This window comes from Callorhinus ursinus, unplaced genomic scaffold, assembly GCF_003265705.2.
Source record: "Callorhinus ursinus isolate GAN/ISIS: 27379988/994484 unplaced genomic scaffold, GSC_fseal_2.0 scaffold25, whole genome shotgun sequence".
Taxonomy (NCBI): domain Eukaryota; kingdom Metazoa; phylum Chordata; class Mammalia; order Carnivora; family Otariidae; genus Callorhinus; species Callorhinus ursinus.
The window spans coordinates 36,535,511-36,542,828 of NW_027397087.1; the positions used below are offsets into that span (position 1 = coordinate 36,535,511).

The 7,318-nt window shown below is 39.0% G+C and overlaps 1 pseudogene; it reads right to left on the reverse strand.

The window, feature by feature from the left end:
* Positions 1-2,344: 2,344 nt before the first annotated feature.
* LOC112833078 (small ribosomal subunit protein eS26 pseudogene) lies at positions 2,345-2,798 on the reverse strand (annotated as a pseudogene).
* Positions 2,799-7,318: the final 4,520 nt, after the last annotated feature.

Genomic DNA, 7,318 nt, shown 5'->3' on the forward strand with positions numbered 1-7,318 from the left:
AATCTTCTTTGATTTCATCGTAGTTTTGTACTTTTCCTCATATAGATCTTGTACATCTTTAATTTTTTTGGTGCTAATGTAAATTGTGTCGTGTTTTAATGTCAAATTCCAATTATTCATTGTTGATATATAGGATAGCAATTGACATTTGTATATTAGTCTTGCACCCTAAAAACATTACTAGAATTGCTTATTAGTTCTAGGAGTTTGTTGATTCTTTTAAATTTCCTTCATAGACAATAATGTCATCTGCAGTTTTATTCCTTCCTTCCCAATCTGTGTATCTATTTCCTTTTCTTGTTCTTATTGCATTAGCAAGGACTTCTAGTACAATGTTGAACAGGAGTGGTGAAAGGCACCATCCTTGCCTTATTCCTCTTAGGGGGAAAGCATCTAGCTTTTCACAATTAAGTATGATGGTAGCTGTAGGTTTTTTGTAGATGTCCTTTATCAAGTTGAGGAAGTTCCCCTCAATTCCTGGTTTACTGAGTTTTTATCATGAATGGGTTTTGGATTTTGTCAAATGCTTTTTCTGTATCTGTTGATATGTTCATATAATTTTTCTTCTTTAGCATGTTGCAATGGATTGCATTAATTGATTTTCAAATGTTGAACTAGCTTTGCATCCTGGAGTAAATCTCATTTGGTTATGGTGTATAATTCTTTGTGTACCTTGTTGGATTTGATTTGCTAATATTTCGTTGAGTATTTTGCATCTACGTTTAGGAGAGATACTGGTTTGTAGCTTTCCTTTCTTATAGTGTATTTATCTGGTTTTGATATTAGGATAATCCTGCCCTCTACTTTCAAGAAGAGATTAGAGAGAATTGGTGTCAATTTCTTCTTCAAATATATGGTAAAATTCACCAATGAACCCATCTGGGCCTGGTGCTATTTTGGAACAATATTAATTATTGATTCATTTTCTTTAATACATATAGGCCTATTCAGATTATCTAGTTCTCCTTGTGAGAATTCTGGTAGATTGTGTCTTTCAAGTAACCAGTTCATTTCATCTAGATTATCAAATTTGTGGGTATAGAATTATCTATAATATTCCTTTATTATTCTTTTAATATCCATGGAGTCAATAGTGATGGCTCCTCTTTAATTTCTGTTAAGAGTAATGTGTGTCTTCTTTTTTTTTCTTGGTTAGATTGGCTGGAGGCTTACTGATTTTATAGATCTTTTGAAAGAAGCAGCTTTTGGTTTTATTGATTTTCTGTTTTTTCTATTCATTGATTTCTGCCCTAATTCTTATTATTTCTTTCCTTTGCTTACTTTGGATTTTTTTCTAGTTTCCTAAGGTGAAAGCTTATTTTTTTTAGATCTTTCTTCTTTTCTAATATATATTCAGTGTTCCTAAGTACTGCTTTTCCTGCATCTCACAAACTTTGATAAATTGTATCCTATTGTTTTATATATATGTGTATATATTTTTATATATAATTTATATCTATTTAATTATATACATATATACATTATCTAATATATAAAAATATATTTAAGTAGGCTCCATGCCCAGCGTGGAGCCCAACACCAGGCTTGAAGTCACAACCCTGTGATCAAGAGTCAGGTGCTTAACTGACTGAGCCACCCAGGCACCCCTCATTTAGTTTTAAAATATTTTTAAAATTTCTCTTGACCTGTGTGTTACTTAGAACTATGTTGTTTAATTTTCAAATATTTCGGACGTGCCCGGCTAGCTCAGTCGGTAGAGCATGAGACTCTTAATTTTCAAATATTTCGGGACTTTTGGTTATATTATTGGATTCCAATTTAATCCCATTGTGGTCTGAGAGCATACATTGTATGACTTCAACTTTTAAAAATTTAAGGTGTGTTTTATGTCCCAGAATGTGGTCTATCTTGGTGAATGTTCCATGTAAATTCAAGGAGAATGTATAGATCCAGTTGACGGATGATGCTAAATTATGTAAAATGATGTGATGTCACTACTGATTTTCTATGTGCTGAATTTGTCAGTTGCTGAGTCTTCAACTGATCAAGTTGAAGACTCCAACTGTAATAGTGCATGTTTCTCCTTGCAGTTTCATAAATGTTTCCCTCATATACTTTTATGCTTTATTGTTAGGCCACACACATTAAGGATTATTCTTCTTGGGGAACTGACTCCTTTATTATCATGTAATTCTCCTTTTTCCCTGATAATTTTCCTTGCTCTCAAGATGGCTCTGTCTGAAATTAGTATCTATTCATTGATTTCCATTACTGTTAGCCTGGCAGGGGGAGTGGGAGAGGGAGAAGCAGATGTATATAGACAAGATGTAGTTGGGTCTTATTTTTTTTAATCGTCTCTGGCAATTTCTGTCTTTTAACTGGTGTATTTATTTTTAAATTTTTTTTTTTTGAAGTGTAATCGCCATTTATTTTTTTTCTGGAGAACAGCTTTTCTTCAGTCCTTAAGGACTTAGCTCCTTACATGGGCTTTGGTGGAGGTCGTGGGGCAGCACCTGCAGGTCTAAATCGGGGTGGGGGTGTTCGGTCCTTCCGTGCTTCACGAGAGCGATTCCTGACTACCTTGCTGTGAATGGCACAACTCACACAATAATGTAGTTTCACATACAGCTTGGGAAGCACATAGGCGTCGAAGACGCTCGCTTCGGAAATGTCCCTGACGGCGGCAGCCTCTACTATGTTCCATATAACTTCTTAATGGCCTTATCCTTGGGCACACAACGGGCGCAGTTCGTGCAGCGAATAGGCTGCACGTGGCCGCGGCCCTTTTTGGCACGACCATTATTCCTTCTTTTCTTGGTCATCTTGGTAGCGAGACCCGAGACAGTATTTTTAAATTTTTTTAAAAAAGATTGTGAGAGTGAGCGAGAGAGTGGACAAGTTGGGGGAGGGGCAGAGGGAGAGGGAGAAGTAGGTTCCCCGTTGAGAGGGAGCCCGCTGTGGGGCTCAATCCCAGGACCCTGGGATCATGACCTGAGGCAAAGGCAGATGCTTAACCGACTGAGCCACCCAGGCGCCCTTAACTGGTGTATTTAGACCATTCATACTTAAACTGATTATTGGAAAAGTTAGATTACTATCTAACATATTTGTTACTGTTTTCCATTTGTTGCCCTTCTTCATTGTTTCTATTTTTGGTATTCTATTTTCCTGCCTTTTATGGTTTTAATTGGGCATTTTATGATTATATTTTCTCTCCTTTATTAGCCCATCAGTTACTTTAATTTTAGTGGTTGCCCTAGTTCTTGTGAAATACATTTACAACTAATCCAAACCCACTTTTAAATAACACTATACTTCTTCACTAGTACAAGAGCCTTATAACAGAGTATTTCCAATTCTTCCCTCCCATCTTTGATAACATTACTGTCATTTATAAGCTATAATAACCAAATACATTATTATTATTATTTTGAACAAACTGTTACCTGTTAGACCAATGTAGCATAAAAACTAAAATTTGGATTTGAATTTGAATCACATGGAATCTACAGATCATATTTAAATCCTTACAATGTTGAGTCTTCTCATGAACATGTTACCTTTCTACATTTGGGTCTTCTTGTGTCTTTCAGAAATTTAATGACTTTCTCTATAGTTATATATTTTTAGATTTATTCCTAGGATCATAGAATTGTTGACTCCTATTACATGACGTATGCAATTACATGAGGCAATGTTATGGTTTTTTGCTTAAACCAGTTTGTTTCCTTGCAACTCAAGGAGTCCTGACTAACACAGGTAGAATGTCAGGAAATGATGGAGAGCTCAAGAGACACCCCATTTTGAAGGGGACAACTAGCATACCTTAAGTGAATTGGACAAGGGGGCGATTTTGAAAAATTAAAAGCAGAAAACTGACATATTATGCCTGTTTGTGTGCAGAGAGAAAGGAACCATTCATAAGGAAAAGGCTTGAAGAGCAAGGCAAGAGGAAATGGACTTGAGCCCAGGTATAGCTGAGTACTCAGCTTTATCCATGTGCCTGAGTGTAGTGTCGAAGAGCAGAAGAGTGTGGTGTGGGGTAGTGGCTAATGGCTGGGTGCAGTGTAAGGTAGAAATAACCAGGTGAGCTTCGATCCATATTGCCTAAGTAGAAATCCTGACTCAGCTTAACTGTGTAACCATTTAATCTTTCTGTGTCTGTTTCCTTATCTGTCTGAAGCTAATAAAAAATAAAATAAAAAGTGAGGATAATATTGATACCTAACTCACTGGTTAGGAAGGAAGTTAATATCCAATAAAGTACTTATAACAGTGCCTGACACAGAAAGCTCATAGAAATGAAGAAGCACTGTTCCCCTAGATGGATCTTCACAAGCAACTTCATTCCAATTTCTGATTTATGTGAGTCTAAACATCCACATAGTTCTCTCAAAATTCCTATGGTCAATATCTTCTCTTTTATAATAGATTATCCAGATAACTCCAACATGCTTTCTCTTACATTCAGCAGCACCCCAGCACAGGCAGAGACGTCCCTCTTCTCAGCCTGTGTCTGCCTGCTGGCTGGTACATACACACACACATGCACACACACACACACTCTCTGTCTCCTCTTTTGGGGGTGCCTTCTAAAATACCCCTAATTTGCTATAAAGTGAGCTATAAAAAAATTATTAACAATGAAGAAAAATCACAGCTAAGTATCAGATACTCCAAAGAAAACGAGATTTAAAATAAATTTTAGAAAGCAGTTATTTTGGGAAGTGACTGGGAAAGGGGACATATATAACATCTCATCTCTTTTAAAAAAATCTGAAGCAAATATAACTACTGAGATGTGGTAAATTTGGATGGTGGTTATACTGTGTTTATTATTTTATTCTCTACACTTTTCCATTTGCTTGAAACATTTGAAATCATGAAAAAATGTAAGTAGTTACTGTGGTAGAGAAGACAGGATAACATGGATGTGGTTAGAGTACAGTAATTATTGTGAAAATAAGACTCACAGACTTTTTCACTTTAAAAATCTCTTTGAAAAATGCAGGAAAACACACACACACACGGACTGCTGCAAAAAGGATTTTTTTTTTTTTTTTGCAAAAAGGATTTTTAAAAACAACTGTGAGGACTGTAAAGATTTATATACAGAGTGAATAGTAATGAAAAAATTCAACAAGTAAACATTTCACTGAAATTAGTTAATGTGTATTTATGTATATATTTATTTATTAACAGTTGGAATAAAAGGATACTAATTTTCAAATTTTCAGAGTTTATTCATTTATAAGAAAAAATACAGAATGATTTTAACCAAGTACCCAATTCCTACTTATTTTCTTTCTTAGTGGGGAAAAAAAAGTATATGAAACACAATTGTCATGGCCTGTATTGATTAATCTTACAAGTGATGTTGACAAAACTATAAAAACCTAAACTTTCGAATGCAGCAATGTTGCCACCGTGTGTGTATATGTACATCAGTATAAATTAAGTCAGTCTATATCCACAGAACCCCTTTTCACCCTTTCCCATTGTCATTCGGCTTTCTGAACCCCCTTGCTATTCCCCTGTGCTGTCAGGTCCTCTGCTTTCCCATCCCTATGCTAATGCACCAAGGTGCACCTAGATTCCAAGGGCGCGGGCTATCTGGCACTTGAGCTCAACTCCTACCAAGGAGAGGGGACGCTGCGTGTCCTTCCAGCCTCCATTCACTCCTTTACTTGTACCCCCATTAGGCCTGCTTTGCGTCCTTACTAAGATTCCTAAGAGAGCGCACGGACTCTGCACTAAGATGAAGTCAGGAAATCAGTCTGGGCACTTCCTCGCCCCCTAGTGGTGCAAAAGGAACATGAGCAGGCTGGAGGCGGTGGGCCCTGTCAGGGTGGGGCACTAAATGCACAGCCCAAGTGAAAAAGGAGGAGATGGAGAAGCAGTGATTCTGTGCACTAGAACAGACTGGGCAGAGGCTGCAGGCATTGCCTCTGATCCCTCAGCAGCTGCAGGTCTGATGAGGATCTTCAGGTCAACGTGCTCATGATCAGTGGGCCCAAGGGAGCAATGGTGGAGGTTGGGGAACAGCACATTCCACAAGTGAAAGTCTTGACTGGGCCACACAAATTTTTTTTAATTGTAAAAATAACAACATTATAGAAAATGTTTATAATAGGAATAAGAAATCATAGAAATGTACTGCTGCGACAGTGTTTTCATGGCCTCTTCCTTCACTGACTTGACTGAGACAACCTAAGTGTCTGATCTTTTTACTTAACATTATCTCAAAGAGTAACAATTAGTTATGATCAGGAAGGAAGCAGGGGCACTTAAAGTGAGCATTTCAGCGTCCCAGGTAAGGAGGCTCCTTTGGTAGTGCAGATGGTAGAGGCTTAGCTTGTATCTCTCTAGGCCAGAGCCCTGGGCTTGGCTAATCTGGGCTGTATGGTGACCCTGTCCCCAAGAGGATTCTGCAGACAGAAGATGCCCACCCTGTCCCTGTAAAAACAGCACAAGAAGGCAGGGCTGGTGTACCTCCAACCAGGTCCCCAAGGGAGCATGATAAAGGGACTGAAAGACGTCGTTTAGGGACCAAATTCTACTCAGACCCCTTCTCAGCCTGTCTTCCCCCACGTTTCTGTGTCCACCAGACTAGAAACCTTCTGAAAGAAACGTCTCAGACTTCTCCATTGCCCTTGCAACCGAGGACCAGGTAAAAGAATTAAATAATTGTCAAAGAGATCCTCATCTAAAACAGCTGCTGTCTACTGCTGCCCCAGCCTCTGGACTGCACTACTGCTGCTGCTCCTGCTTTTTTTTTTTTTTTTTCAAGATTTTATTTATTTATTTGACAGAAAGAGACACAGCGAGACAGGGAACACAAGCAGGGGGAGTGGGAGAGGGAGAAGCAGGCTTCCCGCGGAGCCGGGAGCCCAATGCAGGGCTTGATCCCAGGACCCTGGGATCATGACCTGAGCCGAAGGCAGACGCTTAATGACTGAGCCACCCAGGCGCCCCTGCATCATTGGTTCTGAACACGAAACCACCAAGGGGCAGTCTGGCCCAACAGTGAGCCATTTCTTCCTAGGCAAAGTGGGTCACATGTGTAAAGACCCTCTACCAGAGCCACTTGCCCACCTCCCGGTCCTCAGGGGCTGTCCCCTCATGGCTTCAGCTGAGCCATCAAGTCTTTGAGAAGATGCTATTGGGCCGCAAATGGATGGGAGGAGGTGGGTCGAAGTTGCTGGCATATTGGGGAATGGACCAGGGCCTCTTGGGACCAAATCCTTCAAATGCAACACCTACCACAGTGTCAAGACCACAATGTATATTCAATATTATTAAAATAACGGTTGTACAAAACTGAACTAACAAGAAACCCAAAGCAGAAGAAAAGCTC